Source organism: Canis lupus, chromosome 9, assembly GCF_048164855.1.
Source record: "Canis lupus baileyi chromosome 9, mCanLup2.hap1, whole genome shotgun sequence".
Taxonomy (NCBI): Eukaryota; Metazoa; Chordata; class Mammalia; order Carnivora; family Canidae; genus Canis; species Canis lupus.
The window spans coordinates 54316817-54341607 of NC_132846.1; the positions used below are offsets into that span (position 1 = coordinate 54316817).

Sequence of the window (24791 nt, forward strand, 5' to 3'; positions counted from 1 at the left end):
ATAGCCTCTTCTTGGAAACAAAAAAGAGTTGGAAGGGACCTTAGTCTAAACCCACCACTTCTTCATGTTAGGTTTATTGCCCTAGTCATCTGCATTCAGGATCCATCACATCACTTGCTTGTCTCTCCCTCAATAATCCCTTCCTGCACACACAAACAGCAAGCCCTCAATACCATCCAGCAATACTGTGATGTCTTTTGTTGACTTCCTCTTCCATTCATCATAAGTAGTATACCCAACTCACTACTCTACCTAAATCCCCAGCTCCCCCTCACCTAACAACGTCTTTTCAATGTCCTCATCCTCCTGCTTCACAGAGAAAACCCAAGCCTTCACAAGTGACAAACCTAAAAGAATACATCAACACATGTTTTATCCTTCCACAATGAATGATCTCTTTATTTAAGAAAATAATTCTTTTACCTGTCCAACAGATCTTTTAAAAGTCATGCCTTCTTTTTTCCTTCTTTTAATTAGGGGGAGAGAGAAAGCACATGCAAGAGACAGTATGGCAGTAGGGAAGGGGCAGAGGGAGAAGGAAAGAGAAAATCTTAAGTAGGCTCCATGTTCAGTGAGGAGCCCAGCATGGCACTCGACATGGAGCTCAATCTCACAACTCAGGGATCATAACCTAGGCTGAAACCAAGAGTGAGATGGTTAACATACTGAGCCACCCAAGCACCCCAACATTCCTGCCTTCTTGAGAACCTAATCCTATAGATTGCCCCACATCATTAATTAATCATCCTTTTTCTCCCTGTGGCCTCTTTGCTATCAACATTTAAACATTCTCAACTCTCTCTTCTTTTAAAAAGAAAATATATCTTCGAAATGTATTTCCCCCACTAGCTACCTCTCTCTGTTTTTATTCACACTACTTCTAATTTAGTCTGGGCAGCCCCGGTGGCCCAGCGGGTTAGCGCCACCTTCAGTCCAGGGTGTGATCCTGGAGACCAGGGATCGAGTCCCATGTCGGGCTCCCTACTGCTTGTGTCTCCGCCTCTCTCTCTCTCTGTGTCTATCATGAGTGAATACTTCTAATTTAGTCCCTTTCTCTGTTTTATTAGTTCTTCAGAATATTGTCCTCTACCCTACCATAAATCCCCTGAAATGGTTCTTCCCAAGGTCACCAAAGACCTCAATGTCATCAAATTTAATTGATCTTGGTATTCAGTACAGTCCTTCCTGCTGGAAACATTCGCTACTCTTGATTTCAGGAGACTATAATCTCCCGTTTCCTCCTACCATAGACATCTCTATCTCTTCTCAACTTTCCCAACTCATCCTGTTCTACCTCTCCAGGAAATGATGGAATTCCCCAAAACTTAGTCTAGCCTCTCTTCTCACATAAAACTATAAATTGTCCCTAGATGATTGAGACTGCTCTGCACATTTTTCATTTACCATTAATATGTTAATTAAGCTAAAATAACTTTGCCACTAACCTTCCATGAGGCCCATACCTATATATTTACCAACATATTCAGTTTGTGTACATATTTCAAAGGCATTTTAAAACTAGCTTGCCCATGGGATCCCTGGGTGGCACAGAGGTTTGGCGCCTGCCTTTGGCCCAGGGCGCGATCCTGGAGACCCGGGATTGAATCCCACATCAGGCTCCCAGTGCATGGAGCCTGCTTCTCCCTCTGCCTATGTCTCTGCCTCTCTCTCTCTCTGTGACTATCATAAATAAATTAAATAAATAAATAAATAAATAAATAAATAAATAAATAAATAAATAAAAATAAATAAATAAAAAAAATAAAACTAGCTTGCCCAAAACTAATCTCAACTTTCCCAGAAGTAGTTCTTCTGAATATTCCCCATCTAATAGTACTACTGTATATTCAAGCTCACATAAGAAACTGGGGAGTTATTCTTGACATATATTCTCTTTTAACTGTCACATCCAATCAATCATCAGGTTCTGTCTAATAAAGAGAATTCCTGTGTCCCTCTGGTCATGTTGCTTAAAAGGAATTTCTGGTTCTAGAGAACAACAATTGTATTGAAATAACACTTCTATTTCTCTTTCCATCCCTTCTTTCCGCATCCTTTTTCCTCCTCAGAGGAGATGACATGAATTGCCTTATTGGTGAATTTAAGACCATTTTGTATTTCCCTTTCGGCTGTTCATACTGTAACGGTGGGTGCATTCTAAAACATGTAGAAACAAACAACCCAAAAAGTACAAAACTTTTGTAATTTGTACATTGCAAACTATAATACATTATTGAAAGAAATTAAAGAAGATCTAAATAAACAGAAATATATCCCAAGTTCATGGATTGGAAGATTTAATATTATTAATATTTGTCCAAAAATGATCTACAGATTATCTGCCAACCCTATCAATATCCTGACTGGCTTCTTTGCAGAAATTGACAATTTGATACTAAAATTCATATGAAAATTTAAAAGAGACAGTATAGTCAAAGCAATATTGAGAAAGAACAAAGGTGGAAGACTCACACTTCTCAATTTCAAAACTTACTAAAAAGCTACTGTAATCAAGACACGATATTGCTGGCATAAGATACACAAATCAATGGAATCTATCCATTCTAGTTAAGAATCCAGAAATAAAATCTTATTATTATGGTCATTTGATTTTCAACAAAGATGTCAAACTTTCAATATAGGGAAGAATAGTCTTTCTAACAAATTGTTCTGGGACAACTGGATATCTGCATGCAAAATAATGAAGTTGAATATCTGCCTCATATCATACATAAAAATTAGCTCAAAGTGGACCAGAGATCAAAGTGGATCACATTACCTAAATGTAATAGACAACATAAAAATAGGTTTTGAAAATGATAAAACTCTTAGGGAAAAAAAAGGAATAAATTTCTATGACCTTGGGTTTGTGATAAGTAGATAGTACTTCACAAGCACAAGCAGCAAAAGAAAAAATGAATAAGTTGGATTTCATCACAATCAAAAACTTTAATAATTTTCAAAGGATACCATCAAGGAAGTGAAAAAGACAACTCACATAATGGGAGAAAATATTTGCAAAACATATATATTAAAAGAGATTCTTATCTAGAAGATATAAAAATGATCACTTACAATGAAACAACAAAAAGGTAAATAACCCAACTAACAAATAGCTAGGAATCTGAATAGTTCTTCAAACAAAGTACACAAGTAGCCAATAAACACGTGAAAAGATGCTAAACATCATTAGTTATCAAAAAGATGCAAATCAAAATCACAAAGAGATACTACTTCACAACCAGTAGGATGAATGTAATTAAAAAAGACAGACAACAAGTCATGATGAGGATGTGGAGAAATTGGAGCCCTTATACATTGCTGGTAGAAATGTAAAATAGTACAGTGGCTTTGGAAAACCACTTTGGTAGCTCCTAAAATGTTAAACACAGAGTTATCATATAATCCAGAAATCCCATTCCTTGTTATGTCTAAAAGAAACAAAAACCAATTTCCACACAAAAACTTGTACACAAATATTCATAGTAGTAGTATTGATAATAGCCTCAAAGTGGAAACAATCCCAAATGCTATCAACTGATGAATGGATAAACAAAATGTGGTATGTCTATCCAGTGGAATACTATTCAGCAATAAAAAGGAATGAAGTACTAATACAGGCTACAATATGGATGACCTTCAAAAAATTAGATTAATTGAAAGAAGCCACTCACAAAAACTACGTATGTATGACTTTGTTTATATTAAATGTCCAAAATAGGAAACACAATTATAGTATATGTAATTATGCTAAAAAGCACTGAATATTGAACTTTATACAGGGGAATTTTATGATAAATGAATTACTTTCCTACCACAATTATAAAGTTAGTAAAGTAATATCTCTCTGACTCTTAATACACTGTCAAATATTTCTTTCTAACCTCACCAGAAAAGGTTTTCCATTTGGAAATACTCGTCATAGGATTGAGCCCACCTGGATAACCCAGAATACTATCCCCATTTCAAGGTCCCTAAAAATCTGCAAAACTAATTTTATCATGAAAGGTAACAAATTCACAGGTTCCAGTGTTATGATATCTTTGGGAGTCCATTATTTTGCTTTTTACAGTAGGTAAATTATCTCTCTCTCTCTCTCTCTCTCCTTTTTTTTTTAAAAGTGGGTACATTCTGTTCTTCTGCCGCCAGGAGAATATCTACTAGATCAGATCCTAGGTTTGGCTTCCAGGGGCAGTTTGGAAGCCCTTCGTATCTCTGTCCCTGTGATAGGGCCTGCACGTATATAAGATAGAGATCCTGGGAAAGTGGATCTACAGGGTAATACACTCCCTTAGTGGGCCATTCACATTCTAGACTTGGGCAGAGGCATTTGGAAAGAACTGGTCACATACCTAAGTTTCCTTTGAATGATGCAATTGTCTCATGTGTCAACTGTCTTCAATTTATTCCAAACTCAGAGGTTAGAGAAAAAGAATTACTGTCTCCAGAAGCTCAAGCATTGAGCTTTTTTTGTCTTCTAGATAATGTTCATAAACATCAATTTAACTCTATCTTTACTGTTACCACCTTACTTTAAGTCCCTATCATGGCTCAAGAAGATTATTAAAATAACTGCTTTGCATATTTTCTTTTTTGTCTTCTAATCCAGTCTCCTAGATACAGCCAAAGTGACCTTATTAAAATGCAAATCTTATCATGTGATTCTGCTGATTAAGCCTTCACTTTGTTTCCCATGACTGTTGGGATAAAAATTTTAAATGTCTCACATGCTCTACATTCCAACCACAGTGCCAGTCTCCACTTGAACCATGCTTCCCTGGATCATGCCATCTCAGAACCCTAGTATGCTACTTTTTTTCTAGGTGGCCCCCCCTTTCCCCTCAATCTTCACCTGGATAACTCCAGCATGGTTTATGATCCTAGATTAAACTTCTCTTTCCAGAGCTCTACTCAAAGTTAAAAATCTTGAATTATGCCACTTTACCTTTAGCACCTGTTCTTTTCCTTTGAGGCACTTACCACAACTTTTATTTAATATCAATATCAATGAATATTATCCACCCTTTCCAATCTCAACTGATACATTAACACACTATATTCAGTACATGAGAGACAGTAACTATGGGGTTTCTGCTCTTCCCAGGCAGCCCTATTCCCACCAGAGTGATATATAACTGAAAGAGAAATTCATCTTGGAGAAAATGGTACAATCCAATGACTTCTTATTCTAACATAATTTTATGTCATTTGTTGATGGTAGAATTAATGTGTGTAATAGGATTATGAACCCACACATAAAAATAAGTCTTTAATAAGCTCATGAAAAAAAAATAGCTATATCAGTGGTATACATATAAATGGAATATTGCTCAGCTATGAAAAAAGAATGAAATCTTTCAAGTTATGACAACATAGGCAGATCTCAAGGGTATTAGGCTAAATGAAATAGTCAGAGAAAGACAAACACCATATGATTTCACTTATATAGAGGAATCTAACAAAACAAGCCAAACAAAACAAAACAGAAATACTTATAAGCATAGAGAAAAATGTGATAGTTGCCAGAGGGAAGGGGACGGGGAGATGGGTGAAATAGGGGAAGGGAATTAAAACATACAAACTTTCAGTTATAAGATAAAAAAGACATGGGGATGCAATATACAGTATAGGGAATATGGTCAATAATATATAACAACTTTGTGTGGTGACAGATCGTGGCTAGATCTATCATGGTGATCACTCTGTTATGTATATAAATGTTGAATCACTATGTTGTATATCTAAAATTAATATAACATATGTTGACCATACTTCAATAAAAATAATAGGTACATCATAAAAGTGAATATTTTAATGACATATATTTGTTTCTTCTACCACTTTCATTATCTAGTGATAATCCTTTTTTTTTTAATGATTGGAATTATGAGGTTGGAAGGGACTTCAAAATATTGCTAATTTTGTAAAAGTAATTTGTATGGCAGTATTCAAAAAAGAGGTAGAAAAAGTCTTTAAATTTTGAGTCTTGACTATTCCACCTACTAGCTGTGTGATTTCAGGTAAATTATTTGACCTCTTAGCCTCTGTTTCTTCATCTGTAAAAGAAAAAAGATAATAATACCTAACTCAAATGGCTGTGAATAGTAAACATCAATTACAGTGTTTGTGAAGTAACTAGCACAGATTGTCAATATTAAACAGAAATTCTTGGACTTGTAGATTTCATGGAAATTTTATATATATCACGTACATGCATGTATATTCATATACACATATATTTGATTTAGGTAAGACTCACGGGATGTGATGTTGCTTTTATTTAGTCAAATATCATTAAGGAAAAAATCCATAGGGATCCCTGGGTGGCTCAGAGGTTTAACGCCTGCCTTTGGCCCAGGGCCCAATTCTGGAGTCCCAGGATGGAGTCCCACGTCGGGCTCCCGGCATGGAGCCTGCTTCTCCTCTCCCTGTGTCTCTGTCTCTCTCTGTCTCTCTCTGTCTCTCTCTCTCTCTCTATATATATATATATATGTCTATCATAAATAAATAAATACATACATACATAAATATTTAAAAAAGAAAAAATCTATAGAACATTATTTTACTAAAAGACATTTTAAAACAAAATTGGAAACATTAGGCTCTATGTTATGCATTTCTCTATAGAAGGATGAAAACCTGATCTCAGACTATTACTAGCTTATGGGCTGGATTTGGAGACCCACAGTTACAGCAGATATTTCATAAATAGGACTTAAACCTAAATCTGGTCTTGACTATCATTTCAGACAACTCAGTGTCTAAACCATTCAAGACCAATTCTTGCCTAGGCTCTTTTAAGTTCTCAGGAACAGACTCTCCTGTGACTCATGGCATGTCCAAATCTATATATGCCACATAAGACTAATCTTTAAGGTACTTTCAAATAAACTCATGCCTATTTTTTTGATGGCAGAAAAGTATGATCCTAGTAGGAGTTTTTTTAATTAAAAAGTGTTTATCCAATTTTAAGTTGTTTGGGAAAATTTCAGCTAGGATATTTCAGTCCACTTGTCTCTAAAATAGGTTTAACTTTTAAAATATGGGACTAAGATCCTAAATAATGAAGCTACCGAGCTATCTAAAGAAGGGTTAAACTTCAGGACATTTGAAAAAGCCCTACTACTTAGGGCTCTTGTGAAATATAACTTGTACAGCTTTCTGGAAAACAAAGTGGCAACAATGTAATAAAAGTCTGAATTTATCTACACCCTCCAATTTGCATATAATCCATAATACGAATCTTTATGAACAAAGATGTTCATCTTAATCTTAAGGACTAAAGTTTGGAAAAATCCTTAAATATTCAAAAATAAAGAAAACCAACATACATACATGACACACACACTCACATAATGGAATATAATTATTGAAATGCTCATAAAGAGTTTTTAATTACATTGTATCATAGACATTTTCTCACCCATTAGTTTTAGACCAGTGGCCAGCAAATTATGATAGCCCATGAACTAAACATATTCTGCTGCTTAACTTTGTATGGCCCATGAGCTAAAAAGTGATTTTTTACATTTTTTAATGATTAAAAAGACCAAAGGAAAAATAATAAGCTGTGATACAAGAAAAACATATAAAATTCAAATTCCAATAGCCATAAATAAAGTTTTATTGGAACATAGCCAAGCTCATATGATTATGTATTGTTTATGGTTTATTTGGCACTACAACTACAGATTGAATAGTTGTGAAAGAAATTATATGGCTCACAGAGCATAAAATATGATGTGACCCTGTATAATAAAAATTTTGCTGAACCCCGTTCTAAGCAACAGTGCTATTTTAGGTTGGTTTGATTCCAAAGCTCCTTCCTCATGCCATGCTGCCTTCCCCCCACACACACACTCTCCTTCATTGCAAGTGAGATAGGGTGAAAGGCAACACAACAAAATGTTAAAAGTGGAAAATTATCTTTGAGAAAACAGCATCTGGCCCCTGACAGACACTCAATGTTTTCTGAGCGAATAAATGTGTACATGAATACCAATGCATAAAGAGGGATTCACGTGGAATCAGAGTTCTTTCAAAGTCCTATGTCAGTCTGTCTCTTGCCATTATCTACAGAGAAGCTGCCACTCAATGAAAAAGCCAACAGTTGCTAAAAGGAGCTTTTGGGTTTCTTATTATGAAAGAATGTCCTGGCTTTTGAACTTCTAAAGTCATGAAATAATGGGGAAAGAGTCTTCTCCAATTCAAGTCTGATTTCTGAGAAGGCTCTTCTGATGCTACTGAGTGTGACAAGCTAGCAGGGTCATTGGAATTGAACATGCTTACAACTGAGGCCATGATATAGGAACTTCTGGTACACTAACTTGTCTCTATAGACCTGTGTCACTAGCCACATGTGGCTCTATTCATATTCAAATGATATAAAGTTAAATAAGATTAATATTTCAGTTCTTTGGTCATACTCGCCTCATTTCAAGTGTTCAATAACCACACACAGCTAGTGGCTTCTGTTTTGGACAGCTCAGAACAGATCATGTCCATCATCATTAAAAGTTCTATTGAACAACGGGACGATTCTTTTAAGGTAATTGGTGATACGGTGTGGGATTGAACATTTTCGTCCTGAGTCCTCTGTGGGAATTGTTATGCTAAGCTTCTCATCCCATTATTTTCCATAACAACACATCTCTAAATTAAGAAATCATTGGGAGACATTTGTCTCCCAAACTCCTGCTTTCCAAATTTTAGGAACTGATGTATATCTCTCTTTATGCTTGAGATCCAAAAATTAAGCATGCCTCCTTGTCTCACAGTAGAAACACAACGACTGGTTTTTCATAGCATATAATTCTTATTATGTAATTAAGATAGATCAAGCTCTGTGGATGCACATTGGTAATCATTTCTTCCCCTTCTCTACTTCTCTGTGATGTGTTTAAAGCCTTGTGGGCTATAAATCAAGTAATTATTGAATGTGTACTGGCTTGCAACCTTACTTACAACACTGTTCTCTACTCCCAGGGCCTTTTATCCAAGCCTCTGAGAGTATTTTACATCTCTGTACTCAATAGAACATCTCATTCTCCTGGATGGGTGACAGGGATTAAATCTGCTCACAGATGGAGAGACCAAGGAAAAGAGAATTACAAGGTCACTATGTGACATTGACCATTCTAAGAACTGAATCCACTAAACCAACAATAACTGACCCAGTGCTAATAGTGATGATTTGACCTTTGAAGAACATTCCTCATCCAAAACTTCTTTACAGGCATTTTTATTTCTGGAACCATTTTCTGCATGTGGAAAAGAGCAACTTTTTTCCTTCTTTTAGTAACTGTAAAAGTAGTGAATGTTCTTTTTTTTTTTTTTTTTTTTTTTAGTTAGCAAGTATAAAGGAGAAAGAGAAATCCAGAAGCCAATTGCTAATCAACTTTTTTCATTCAAGAAATATTTAGTAAATGCTTAGTACATGCCACATACCATTTTACTTGAAGACAACTTTCCACTTCATCTCTTGGTGCTTTATATAAATAAATAGAAGTCTGGGAGATAGCAGGGCATAGTAGAAAGAGCATGATCATTAGCATCAAACCGTCTGTGTCCAAATCCTGGCTTTGACACTGACTATGTGAAGTTGGGCAAGTCACTTAAACTCTCTGAGTTCCATTTTCTCATATGTAAAATCAGTATATTAATAGCAGCTCTGCAGTTTTTCTAAGAATTCTAATAATCTCTGCTCTGTTGGAGAGTATCTAGGTTGTTTGGGACACAAGCCCATGAGTCTCAACCAGGTTTTTGCTCTGCACCAATCAGAAGCAACAAATGAGCAGGAATATATATATATTTTTGAATCATAAAAAGAATGTTGGAGCAGGGAATAAGGGGATATGGGCCACTGGGATAGTGGCCAAGTTTTTCCAAGATTCAGGGAGGGAAGACAGATTTTTTCCCTGGGCCAAGCTTGCAAATCCCCAAGTGTGTCACCAACTACAAAGCGCTCCATGTTAACACACCATTCAGAGTGAGAATTGTTAGGTTCTCAAGCAAAGTTGTAGACTCAACACAGAAGGGGATGTATGCAGGGCAAGTAGGGCTGTGTAATCTTAAATTATAGTGAGTTAAATGGGAGCCTTTGAGAAATGATTAGGTTTATCCATAGTATTTGCAGGTCTCTCTTGCCAGCTCACATACTTCTGCCACAATGGGAATGAAGGAATCATGGAACCTTCCATACAGCCTTGCCAATTCTTTTTTTTAGTAGGAAGCTGATTATTCAGTTTGGAAATTAACCCAGATTCCTTGTTTCTCTTTCTGCCTACTTTCCTCCACTGTTTTCTGATCTGTTCACTTATTAGAAGCTCTGCCAGAGGGTAGAAAGGAACATGTTCAGGAAGCATTGAGTCAATGTTTCATTGTTTTCTGGTTATACAGATAAAAGTTATTTGGAAGACTATACTCTTAAGACTGTCCTTTACTCCTGATTATGCAAATGACAGATCAATCAAAGCCTTGGTAGAATTATCTTGTTTTCTATACCAATACTCCATTCTTTAGAACTGGGCACTCAAGAGCTACCATCTCCTTTTCCCCTCATTACCATGGACAAATTAAAATCTGGGTGTACCAAAAATCTCCCAGAGGTTTTATATTTATTTTTGGCTCCACACATTGATCCAAAACTAGTTTAGAAAAAAAAAAAAGTGAATTTCATCTTTGAACTGATGAGAGCAATTTACCACATATTGAATAAGTTAGTTTCCAGTGTATAATAGCGTCAACAATTGATAGAGTTTAGTTTCCTGCCTTATAATCTGATTTTACGAAAAGTATAGTTGTTCAGAAAAATTTTAAGAACATAATTTTCTAACCATCTTGCCATCATGCAATATTTACTGTTACTGCAGAGAATTTTTTCCCCCTTAGCCCCAGCTTGAGATCATTTTATGCCCTAAAGCACATCACAGTATGCCCTGGAGCATATCTTGGGAATCAGAAGTGAATCTTTAAATCACCTAATTTCACATCTCAGCAGCTATGGTTTGGTCAATATCTGTGCAAAGTACACACTGAGGCAGAGGTTAAAAACACAAAGACAAAACCTCAAACTGAGTGGAATAAAAAAGAACTTGTCTTCAGGTAGAAACAGTGTATTTCTGTTGATTTTTATCTTTCATAATACCCCTTTTGAAAAAGATTAGCACCTCAACATCCACAAAACAACATCCTCCCCCCACCAAAGTATTTTTAAAATAATTAGGCACTGTCTTTATTACATGTGAGTTGTCAAATAGGAGAGATATGCCTCTGGAGTCTGCTTCTAGGTGATATATCACTTCTGATCTTTATTTGTTCAATTTGAAGATTATTGCTTTTCATATTGCCTGTGAGCCCTTGGAAGCTAAAAATGAGATCCAGCTATCAAGACCTAGGCAAGCTATCTATTCAGAATGCTTTAGAAAGGCCCAGGTATCCAGATCCAACTATGGCCATAAATATACTTTTATTTTATTTTCAAAATTATAAAAGACTATACATAGACATTGGAGCTTGGCAAAAACTGCTGTATGACCTTCATCAATTTAATTAGGCCCAGCTTTTTGTTCTGGAAAATGGATTTAAAAATATCTACTTCATAGGATGGTTGTAAAGTCCAATGCAGTTCTCATTTGTAAGCTTCCCAGAGTATTACCTGTCACAGAAGAGACATTCAAATAATCACTCTTTATAAGCAAACTTGAAGTTACTTGGATATCTTCTTATTATATTACAGAAAGGAAAAACCTGTTTGGAAACAGAAATGCCTCCTGAGGAATATTGGTTTTTCTGAAGTGTCCAAAGAAGTTTCGGGGGGAACACAGTTGCTTTGTTTCGTTTTGGTTTAGTTTCGTTTGCAGTCTTGCTGTATACCACACACGAGGATAGGCATTTGGTATTTATTTCTCTCTGGGCTACAGTAGTAGGGACTAACGCCCTATTATTCATACTATCCCCAAATCAGTGGCCCAAGTAAATACTGACAATTTCACACCTGTCAGTAATAGGTTCAGGAGTACCCAATTCTGGTCAAAGAGAGCGGCACAAGACATTGTGACAGGACACTTGCTAACAAATTGCCCCACCATGTGCTAATTTCTCTCCTCCCTCAGACTTGGTCATCCTGGGACATAATGCTCAGAGCTACAGCAGCTATCTTAACCAGCATGAGGGAGAAATGAAAGCCAAGGATGGTAGAGGGCATCTCCTGACAACATCATGGAGTTGCTGAAATAACCAACCTTAGAGTCTACCTTGCTCATGGGTATCTTATATATGAAATAATCATGTCCTTGTATAAGCCAGTTTGGAGCACTTAGATTCAACAAAATAAAACACCATTCTAACTAAAAGGAGGAGCCACAAACTGGTCCTCTTGATTCTACTCTTCCCCTCATGTCTGTTCTCACACAGCAATCAGTGACCTTTTAACTCGTATCTTACTATCCTCTGCCTCAGAATTACCTGATGGCCTCCTATAACCCATGGAATAAAATCCAAAATCAGTACCAAGGCTTACACCCTTCATGAGTGAATCTGTAGGAGCCTCCAGGACAATGGACAACAGCATCCTGTATGACCTGACTTCTTTCCACTTCTCCACTTTTACTATCCTTCTTACCCTCTCTAGCTCTGCTACAGACACAGTGGCCTTTTTTCTGTTCCTTTAGCAGCTCTTTCTCACCTCCAGGTCCACAATCTTACTGTTCTCTCAGCCCGGAATGCTCTTCTCCCGACCCTTATTTCATCCCATCCTCAGATCAAAGTTACCTTCTCAGAGAGGCCTTCATCATCCTATCAAAAAAACTGCTTGCATTCTTAACTAAACCTAGCTCTTCACTCCATCATAATACATTGTTTTCTTCATAAATTCTGTCACTATCTGAAATTATATTATTTGTCTTCCACAATACAATGAAAAGTCCATGGGAACAGAGAGCCCATCTGCCTTGCCTTCTCTTGCATCTCTAAGGCCATGTATATGGTATCATATAGCAGACATTCAGTAAGTATCTGTTGAATGAATGAAAAGCAGAATTATTATTGTAGGGATGGGAGTAACTAAGCCTAGGATGAACAGACAATACAGAACGAAGAATTAAAGGAAAGAGGGAAAAATATTCAAAGGAAATCTTTATAGGGTCATTAAAATGAAAAAATACAAAAAGCAACATGTAATACAAAACAAATGGCTCTAAATACCAACAGCCAGAGGTCTAGCTCTGAGGAAGAAAATAATACATGGATGCTGCCTTAGTATGACAATAAATCTGAAATGAAGAGGAAGGCATGGAACCCAGATCCCAAGAAGAAGTAAGCCCCACTGACCCAGAAAGTCAAAAAGACCTGAGATCTAAATTGGAAGACCCCCTCAGAAGTAAATTTAGTTGTAGTTGTTTAAAACAAAAAGTTTGGAATTGCATATTCCCTCCCTTCTTTCTGGGGAAAAAATATGAAAAATTGGAAAGAGATATGAGCTCTGTCTCTAGGAAACTGCTAAAAATTTAGAGAAGTATGAAAACATAGGAGGGGCCCAACCTTTTAAAAGTACCTCTTTAAATAGTATTAGGATGACATGCTCTTTGGAATACACAAAGAAAAAGTTTGTGAATCAGGAAAATGAATGGATATACAAGGAAAGAGGTGGAGTTATGTGAAATTTAAAAAGCTTTCTTTTCTGTTCACACAACCATGAGGTTGAAATCATGTCTCCCAAAGCTTAGAAATTAGTTTATAATAGTGGGAAAAAAAAGTATCAGCTACAACAACAAATTAAAAGATGCTTAAAGGGAAGAACAAGACATGAACACTTTGTAACATATATTTAAATATGTATAAAGAAGGTGTCAATGAAGAGGTATATTTAAAAGCTTTAAAACAGAGATTTCCATCCACTTAAGCAATCAGAAAGAGAAAGGAAAAGAAGTAGAATTCTCATGGATTTCAAATAATATGAAAAAAGTAAAGTTGGTTTAAAGAAATTCATAATGGGGGCACCTGGGTGGCTCAGTAAGCTAAATGTCTGCCTTTGGCTCAGGCCGTTATCCCAGGGTTCTAGGATTGAGCCCTGCCTTGTTGGGTTCCCTGCTTAGCGAGGATTCTATCTTCCTCTCTCTGCCCCTCCCCCCTGTTTCTTCTCTCTCTGTCTCTCTCTCAAATAACTAAATTAAAAATTCAAAAGAAAAAGAAAAGAAATTCATAATAGTCTTTTTGAACAGTTGGGCCCTAACCAGAGCTTATGAGCTATGACTTTATTTTTACATAAAAGTCTACCATTAAGTCAAGGACAGCAGTGTGATTATAAAAAGATGAAGGAAAAAATATATTAACAGTAGTCTTCAAAACCAAACAAACAAAAACTTAGAAAAATAATGTTTACCTGGCAGACATATGAAGAGTGGAAAATAATAAAACCATTTGTACTGACCAAAGACCCTTAACTCAATCACTTGGAGCAGGACTCCTGGTTACCCTGGTTATCCATCGGACTGAGACTGAGTTATAAAAGAAGGGTAAGGAAAGCATTGCCGCAGGTTGTACAGTCTCGAAAATTCTAATCTCTTTCTATTACATAAAACGCTTGAAGTTATTTTCACTAAAATAGTAGTTAATAGCTAACATTTTTTTAGTAGTTACTGACTACCAGATATTGTTCTAAGCATTTTATACATGGGATCTTATCTCTCATAACAATCCTGCAAACTAGGCTCTCCTCCATTTTATGAGCATGAAATGTACTCATCTCTGACTTCTCAGCGTCTGGAAAATGATAGCCCCCAAAATACCTATTGAAAAGATAAACTGGGGAATGTGTGAAAAGGATCAGAAGGCAAAAAAGAAAGGAGGGAGAGAGAGTGACAAAGCAAAAGAGGGAAGAAAAAAAGAAGGGAGGGGAGAAGGAGAGGAATAATGGGTAATAGCAAAAATCAAACAACCTTAAGACAAACCAAAATACGACAAACAGTAGAGGAAGACAAAGGCCTGAGAAGATCTTCAGAAAAATAACAAAATGACACCACGAATAATTGCATAAAATGCACAGGAAATCTCAAGTGGCCATAAAAACATCTAGCAAGCCATACAGGATGTAAAAACAAGTCTAACCACTTGGTGCCATGCTGCATGCATCTTGAGCACAGTTAAACAAGAGAAGTAATTCAGCCTACCAGAGAAAATGGAAATTCTTCCCTTTGAGGTAAATAAAATGCAAAAGAGAGAGGGAGAGAGAGAGAGAGAGAGAGAGAGAAGGGAGAAAGGGAGAATAGGAAGAAGAGAAGAAGGACAAGAGGAAGAAAGACAAACATCCTCATTATAGATATACTGACTCCTGGGACCTGGATTTTCCACAGTATGAAATTCTGCTTTGAAGGAAGTGCCAAAAATAAAGGCACAATTCAACATCCTGAAGCATGCTTTTCTCTACTATAGAAACTTGTATGAAAATTAACAAGAAATATAGTCTACCGCACGATGCTTGTTCTGGAAGAAAAGATCATCATTTTTATCAGGACTTTAGTCTAATGAAACAACTCTTTATTGCAAGAGCAGGAAGGCTGAATTTCAGGGTCTGCCCCAGTGGTAAGTAGAAAGTACAGAGTTACATAAGCTCCCGATTTGTGCAAAAAGGTACAGAAGAGTAGCCTGGGAGAGACTAGAGAATCATACCTCTGAGAACTTGGTAATGCGTTGAAAAAGACCATTTAGGTTTTTTTTTAAATTGTTGTTGTTGTTGTAGTTTTTAAGATTCTACTGATTCATTTTAGAGAAAGAGAGAGAGTGCAATCATGGGGAGAAGCAGAGGAAGAGAGAATCAGAATCAGACTCCATGCTGGACATGGAGCCTGACATGGGGCTCAATCCCACGACCGTGAGATCACAACCTGAGCTGAAATTGAGAGTCAGATGTTTAACCGACTGAGCCACCCAGGCACCCAAAAAGACAGTTTTTAAGACCACAAGGAAAGAAAATATTTAGAGTAGTACAGAGACTACAAAATACACTCAGAAGGTTGTTAGGGCATAATGATGCTGACCATTCCATGCACTGGCTTGCAGCTAAAATTGGCCTTAGTACCATACAGTAGGGAAAAATATCACCTTACCTTTGAGATGTCTGTTGTCTAGTACCATTTCTGCCACCAACAAGTTGGGCAACTTACATAAGCTCTCTAGTATTCAGTTTTCTTTGTATGAGGCAAAAATTATATTGGTTGATCAGAGAGATTGCTTCCAATTCAGTAAGCAATTCTATGGGGGCCTCCAGTAAGAACTGAAACAGGAACCACTGCAAGGAAGAACATGAAGCAGCAAATATGGCAAGTCTTCATTAAATTTTTTTAAAAAGTCAACCACTGTTGGAAGAAGATGGACAACTTCAATCTAAGAATCTCTGCATTACATAGTAGTCTTTTGCAAAAGTGACAAGTGGTGAATTTCCCATGGTCGTTATTTTGAGGCCTGTGAATTTTAAGGTTTTTTTTTTTAAGATTTATTTATTTATTTATTCGGAGAGAGCGAGAGAGAGGCAGAGACACAGGCAGAGGGAGAAGCAGGCTCCATGCAGGAAGCTCCACGTGGGACTCGATCCCGGGTCTCCAGGATCACAACCCGGGCTGTAGGTGGCGCTAAACCGCTGTGCCACTGGGGCTGCCCGAATTTTAAGTTTTTAATGATTTTAAGAATTATTCTCCGACCCCTGGGATCATTCTCCCTCAACCTGCCTCTGTCTCGAATTGTTCTGAATCTTTTTTTCAGTGCCCGTAGTTCCACTTCATCTTCAAAATTACCCATAAAAGGTATGCTATTTACTTTGCATTTTAAAAATTGTCACTCTATTTATTTTTGAAAACTATGTATTCATCTTTCAACAAATATCTTTTGAACCCCTACCATGTGATCAACGAAAGGAGCTAGGAATACAATGATGAAAACAGAAGGCATAATAATTTTGGACATAGGGACTTTATGGTCTGATAGGAACAACACACTAACGACTAACACTAACAAGAGGGGCAGGCATGAATGCTCTCATTTTTAAAATATCAGTCATGGATACATAATTAAATTTTAAGTTAGAGCAAAGAGTTAAGGGCAAGGATTATTTTGTTCGTCCTTGATCCCATTAGAGTACCAAGCTACAGAGATTTTCTAGAGTAAGTGTTCAATAAACACTTTATTATTTTGTTGTTAAAGGCCACTGTGTCATAACTGCCTTTGTGCTAGGCGTAGCAGCTGAGTCTTTCACCCACTGTTCCCAATTAAACATTTGTTGAATGGCTATTATGTGCCAAGCATTGTGCAAGGTCCAGGTGGTCCTGGCTGTCAAGGAGAGCGGTCTGGATGAGACAGGCATGTATACACATAATTATTATCGCATTTAAGATACACCAGAGTACTATGGGAGCAAAGAAGCATGACCAACTTCATTTGGGGAAGTAACTATAATTTTATATTATAATAGGATCTTTAAAGTGTGAAAGTTTTGCAGGCAGAGAAAAGTGGGAAAGGCCACTCTAGGTCACAAGAACATCATGTACCAAAGTACAGAGGCATGAAAAAGCAGATGGGTTTGGAGATTAGCAAAGCATTAAGTATGGATAGAATTGAGGTTGGGTGGGAATTGAGTGATGAGAGATGAGGCCGCAGCTGAACCGAGAAGAGCTTTGTATGCCAAAGTAATGAACCGAGATATTATTCTATGGAGATCAGAGAACAAATGGAACATTTTAAGAATGGAAGAATTGTGATTGGGTGCTTTTATTTACTTGGGAGTGACAATGTGGAGACTGGTATATGTAAGGATAACTTGTAGAAAGATTGTAGAAAGGCTGTTGAGGAGGGGCGCCTGTGTGGCTCAGTAAGTTAAACATCCAACTCTTGATTTTGGCTCAGGTCATGATCTCAGGGCCATGAGATCAAACCCCCTTCAGGTTCCATGCTGGGCATGTAGCCTGCTTAAGATTCTTTCACTCCCTCTACCTCTGTCCCACCCCTCCCCCTCTCTCCCTCTCTTAAAAGAAAAAAAAAAAAAATCTGGCTAGGAAACAGTTCCTGACCGAAAATTATAAAGGCCCAGCGAGGCTGGAAGGTGGATTGGAGATGTGTCTCCAACAGGTTTGACAGGATATGCCGAGTCAGTGGATGGGAAATACAGAGAGGGAGGTAAACAAGTCTGTATTGTGTCTAAGTTGGGAGACCCATGGGAGCAGTGACTTCATAAAATAGGAGGAAAGGCAAATTCTGAGTAAAAAGGCTACTACTGTAGATTTAAATCCTGCCTGGTGTACTCATTGTTCTGTAATTTGGGTAAGGTACTTCACTTTCCTGAGCCACACTGGTGTCATCTACAAAATGGAAAAATACTATCTACTTCATGGGATTTGTCATGAGGTGAAATGGGAGTAAAACATATGAAAACATCTACCTTACTGCCTAGACAGAGAAGGTGCTTGATAAATATTTGTCAAATGAGGAAAACTGACAGAAATAGAATAAATAGCAGAGACTAGGATCTAAAACTAGGCTTTGTTGTGTGACTTTAAGCATGTTACCTAACCTCCTTGACTCACATGTGAAATAGGGAAAACTTATCCTATCTCCCTGGCTTGTTGGAAAGATTGAATTGGAAACTTTATGCAGAGCCTGACCTAGTAGTCACTGGAACATAATTGGTATTGAATAAATGTGCATTGAATAAAAATACAAATTAGCTCAACTGTTGTAGGTACATCTTTTTTAAGGAGGTAGAAAACTACTTCAGGTTCCTAAATACTATGTTCAGACACATACCCACAAAAGAGAACATTGACTCTATTTCACATTAGAATTTAAAATTGTAAGATACCATTGTTTGAAAAGTTAACTTGCTTAGAAAAGGTTATTTTTCAATAATGTCAACAAAAGACATGCCTTTCTAATCTATTTGTATTATATAAAAATTAGAAACTACCTTCATATCTTATTAAAAACAAACAAAAAAAACCCCAGCTAAATCTTTGTGCAGCGTGTAGATGACCTGCATAAATTTGCTCCACAGAAGTGATACTGAGAAAAATTGAAAATCATTATTTTTTAATTTTTAATTTTAAATTACCCAAGTATGACCAGCATTACTTCATTTTTTATTTGTTTGGATGCCTTTGATGGTTTGTTTGGATTTTGTTCCTGCTTGGATAAATGCAGTTCACTTTGTATATTGTGGCTGTGACAGCTAGATGATCCCCAATATACCTTCTTCTCCACTTTCTTTTAATAGATGAACTCACCTCTCCAACCTCCAACCTTCTTCCTCCACCCCAGTTTTTAGAAACATGGCCTCCCAATTACAGACTACATTTCCCAGCATATCCAGAAGTTAAATAAGTTCATGTGCTAAACTTCCGGGTAATGGAAGAGGAGTGAAATCGATATGTTTCATTTCTGGGTCATCTCCTTAAACACTTGCCCTGTACTTTCCCCTGTGCCTTCTCTGTGGGCTGTAGCACAGGTTCAGTAACACCGAAGAGCATGACATCAGGGAATGGTAACGCAGAAGAAAGGAAGGAACTTGCGTCCTTTTATGACCTAGAGGAGTTAATCTACTTCACCACCTGGACCGGCGGGACTGTAATGTGAGAAATACATTTCTATCTACGTAAGCCACGACATTGGTTTTTTTTTTTAAATTGTTATTATTATAGCATCTCAATCACTACTCCAGGTATTGCAGGGTTTTACCTTATTTTTCAAGAAAAAAAATGATTTCAACTGTGAAAATTGCCTGTAGGACTTCTGGAACAAACAGATTTTTAAAGACGAAAGTCTGATGTGTCATCAGGCTGAACTCTGAATATTCATTACCACTCCAAGGTTATTACCAAGGGCTTTCCATTGCTCCTTATTTGATAATGGTATTCTGAGTTCTAATGGAGAATGCTTAATTGTCACCTTGGTCGGTTTTGATCTTATGCTGTTGTTTGCAATGAAGTAACATTTTTCCATTTCTTTTACCACTCCTGCCAGTGAGTAGTATTTGAATAAACTAAAGACCTTTCAATTAGTCTTAACCACAAATTAGATTAAAAACGGGGGGTCTCAAAAGAGAATGTCTAAAAAAAATGGCTCACTAAGTTTTAACCTTGAAATAACAGGGTCATTTTGTATACCATAGCCACTGACTTCCATTAAGACTTTTTTTTTTTTTTTTTTTTACTAATGGGTAGTCAATATTGGAAATACAATTCTATTATATTGTTTTGCCACTATTGTAGCAAATGAGGTAAAATATGATTCAAAATTCTAGTTTTGCATAACTTTAGCATAAGGTATTTGCATCAGTATTTCTATTACTAGTGTAATGAATAGCTACAAGATGTCTTGTTTGTCAGAAAAAAAAGTCAATTAAAAAGATAGGTAAGAAAAGAATTTTAGCATCGGGTGATGGTGGAATATAGCATAATATAAACAGAACATAACAAAGTTATCGTATATGGCCACCTACACAACTTAATTCCATCCCACATAGAATTGTCTTGGATCAACTGATTTGGAATACAATTGCACGACTGATATTTCAGTCACTTTCAATAATTCTGAACTTCAGAAAAGCCAAATCAGTTTCTTCCCCTCACCTTCCAAGTAACCAGTGACAGCTGTTGTAGCGGAAAGAACTCTTGGCTAAGAATCAGGAAACTTCATTGCTAGGCTTGGCTTTCCCACTTGGGAAGTGTGAATTTGGGCAGGTCATTTAACCTTTGTGCAGGGTGACTATGAATTTCAGAATAGGATCATCTATAAGAAGTATTTTGGAAAATAAAAAGCTTTATACAAATATGCAGTAGTGTATTTATGTGTTTAACATCATCAGTAGTAGAAAGCCACCTATTAATGTATTTGTCCATATGTATATATGAACACACATATATGGGTATATGCATGTGTATATATAAAGATACTCATACACATACACACATATTAACTAAATTAAAAACTTCCACTATTTAGGATTTATGTCCTGGCTGGTTCTAAAATAAATCAAGGCAGTTACAGATTAACACACAATGCCAAGGTGCAATAAAGAGCTTTAAAAAAAGACAAAGTCCATGTAGATGACATTTAAGATGTATTTTTTTGTGTGGAGCCCCTTTGTTCTTCATTGATGGTTAAAAGCAAAGCAGATAAGGGGACTTCTGTTTTAGAACAACAGGTTACCAATAATTTATTGAACACCTGTGAATTCCCCCACCCCAAATTAAAGTTAGAATCTTAAAAATGACCCACATCTAATCATTAGGTTTCACCCATATCCTATTCTTCTGTCTCCCCTCTCTGGGTGATGAAGTTAATAGGTCACCTCTGCCAGAGTTTTCAGGAAGTAACATCTGAGAAGTATCAAGTTCCCATAGTGAATACAAGGCACACATTAGCCTTGTACCCTAAAGTCAGTAGGACTATTATTATAACAGTCTTTTGAACTTTTCTCCTTCTGATCATCTAAGATTAAGGAACAGAATGACAATCATGAGAATAACTAATCTTCCTCTTGCCTGGTGACATACCACCTGATAGTTGTTGAGGACCCAATAATCTCTTCTCTTAAAATAATTTTAAGTGAGCTATATTCCTTTTACATAAACATAGATGAATTAGGAATGAATTTCATTGTGAGGCAGAGGGTAATACAAACACCTTTGATTTGTGAGCTCAGACAATGTCATTCTATTTTGAAACCATCCATTAATTCCCTTTGATCTTTATTTCAAAATGACCAAGAATAAAGCATTGAGTTTTATGGTCTCAGTCTTCAGTGTGAACAACAAATATATTAGACTGTATTTTTATTGGACAGGTTAGCATTGATGGTCTTCTCTCTCAAATTGAAACTCACAGATTAATCACTGGGTTAATAGGACTAACCAAAAAAAAATGGCATTTGAGGTTTTTCCCCATATCCCCTACTCCTAGTAAAATGTAACATGTAAAATAGTTTAGAAATCTCTGCATAGGTGGCATGGAGACAGAGAGCAAGGGCTGATCCTTGACTACCATTCTGTACTTTATTCTACTGCTGTGGTTTGTTTGCCTCATCACTTCGCCAAAGCAATCACTCCAGGAGCATCTCTAGGCATTAAAAAATGCTCACAACTAGGACATAAGTCTTTCAGAAGTTGGAATTTCTTCTCCAGACTAGTATTTCTATTTTCCGATTCTCATGAAAAACAGTTCCTAAGAAAGAATTTTGCAGCAATAGACTGGAAGCTTGCCACCTTAGAACCTTAATGCACCTTTCTTGTAAAGGAAACCTCCAAAAGCAGTGTCTCATGAAGTCTCATAGCGTACTTGCCAAAGAGGTGGCAAAAAGCACTGGTCGCATTTTATAAATGGAGGCCTGAGTGCCAACCCAGCCTCTCTCCGTGCAGAGAGAACAAGAGGAAGCAGTGACAGTCCCATATTCTACTCATTTCTTGAATGTGCATTTGTGAGCTCACATGTCCATGGCAGACTCCTTAAGCTGATGCAGAATAAACAAGTAGAATACATTGGGAATGCTGGTCCTCGTGATTAGAATTTAATCTGTCTCATGAAGCAACTGCAAAGACACAAAATATATGCAAGTAAACATAGTCTAATTGATTCAGGACTCACCTGACCCCTCTTGTCCTCTTGGAGCTGTAAATACCTGCCCAGATTGGCAAAAGTCCCCTAGAACAGAGACAGTGGAGAGAGATATAAAGCCCCAAACCTTTAGTCTTTATATGCACCCCCCTCTCTGTTCAAACATTCTCTTCCCTCTGATTGGCTTCTGGTTTTCTCACTGCTCCTTGCCTTTGAAAAAATGTTCTCCACTCAGCAGCATGCAGAGTTAATGTCTCCAACTCCCCCAAAGCATCTACGCACGTCCTGGGCATGTATGTGTGTTTCCAGTGACCCAAAGTGACAGTCAGCGGGAAGGAGCTTCTTGTGACTCCTTTTCCTGGAGACTTGTTTCTTCCTTGCATGGCTTGTCTTGGCTCTTCTAAAAGGCTAAGGGAGGTTATCTACTCTCTTCACCCACAGGTTACAAACCATAATGTGGCTCCGTTTTAGAAGGATGGCCTGCATGACTAGTACATCACTGCCAGAAAGAAAACTCAGGTTCTATATTTGAACCCCTACTCTGTCTTCCAAATCAAGCAAACCTCTAAAAATTAGATGAGCCCATTATTGCCTTTCTATTTGACATCTTCCTACCTAGGTTAAAGATATTTCTTTTCTTAATCTGATCCCCCCCCCCTTTTTTTTTTCTTGTTAAAGTTTTCTTTATAAAGTTTCTTCTGACACAGGTGAAGCTATAGGTTGTTTTCTGAAAAGAAGAAAAGAAAAATTCTTTAATCCCTAGCTTCCCATACCATATTACAGTATGAATGTATGTGATTTTCAAGGAATTATAACTAGAATAATTTTGCTTGTCATTTCATCTTCATTTCTTGATTTACAAATGGACATTCAGGTCAAATTTTGCCATAATTACACAAGGGAGTTTCCAAGCCTTTTGGGCTTTCACTATTCTGGGGTGAAATATTATTATACCTGTTATTGAGTTAAAGTGAAAGAGAAGCTTAAGAATCATTCATCTCAGGGCACCTGGGTGGCTTAGTTGGTTAAGCATCTGATTCTCAATTTCAGCTCAAGTCATGATGTCAGGGTTTTGAGAACAAGCAACCTGGGTTTGATTGGGCTCCACATTGAGCATGGAGCCTGCTGCTTAAGACTCTCTCTCTGCTCCTCCATTCTCTCTCTTTCTCTTAAAAAAAAAAAAAAAATCATTCCGTTATGCATAGACTTTGCTATTATAATGATATTTGCTGAAATGGCAGATATCCAATATACCATTTTTGAATTTCATCATGACCAGTTTTGATAACCAGAATGTGATAGCATGATTACCTACATGTAACTTGAATTTTACAGCCCTGGCCTACACAGACACTGGAAGAATATCTTTTGAAAATCATGTTCAATTGAATTTAACTGGTTTCTACCAAATAGATAAATGTCAGCTTTCACTACAGTCTTTTTATTCCAGTGAAATTCAATTAGTAATGAGATTTAACATTTTCAACAATAAGTTTAATCTAAGTTTAATCTTTTGAAGTCTTGAAACAGACTAATGTACTCCTTCTTCCAAATTTCTCTGGGATGGAGGTGTACTGAATGTCCTCTCAGAATTCTCAATCATTGAGTTATTTTTGATTCAGAACATTTGCACTGGTTGCCCTTGGGAAGACATGCCATATTATCACATTACCTTTGGAATCTCTTTAAACTGTGACCCACATTCTTAGTAAGGCAACTAGATATGAACACCTTCTTTTCCACTGATTTTTTTTTTTAAGGACATTTCCCTTGAGTAACTGGTCACCTTGCATGGTCTCAATTCATTGAGCTGAGTACATGTGATACATATTCCTATGAACTGCAGGGACTTTTTGTTTTGCTTAACTTGGAAGCACCAAGAACTTTAATATTGCCCCACATACTTGAGTTGTAACGTTCACAATATTGTCCTAGGGAATTTCATTCCTCAGTATTTCTCATACTTACTTCATACCCTGCACACCAATTGCACATATGTATGTGCAGTCATATATCCAGTTAAAAATTTAAGTTTTAGGTGAAGTCCCACCAATGTAACTCACAATTCAGGTCTTTTGATAAAATACATTTTTCATTACACTCTTAAAATTTATTATTGCTCTCTGTGGATACAGATCAGGGTATGCTATCTTTCACAATAATCTTTTTCACATGATCCATCTGAAAAAATCTTGTGA

General features: G+C 36.8%; 1 long non-coding RNA gene across 1 annotated transcript in view; it reads right to left on the minus strand.

Annotated features, from left to right (window-relative positions):
- The window catches only part of LOC140639456 (uncharacterized), a 130957-nt gene extending 108243 nt beyond the window's left edge, over window positions 1–22714 (minus strand). Inside the window, exon 1 of the long non-coding RNA XR_012036168.1 lies at window positions 22624–22714. This is a non-coding gene — a long non-coding RNA (uncharacterized lncRNA). The remainder of the gene's footprint in view (window positions 1–22623) is intronic.
- Window positions 22715–24791: the final 2077 nt, after the last annotated feature.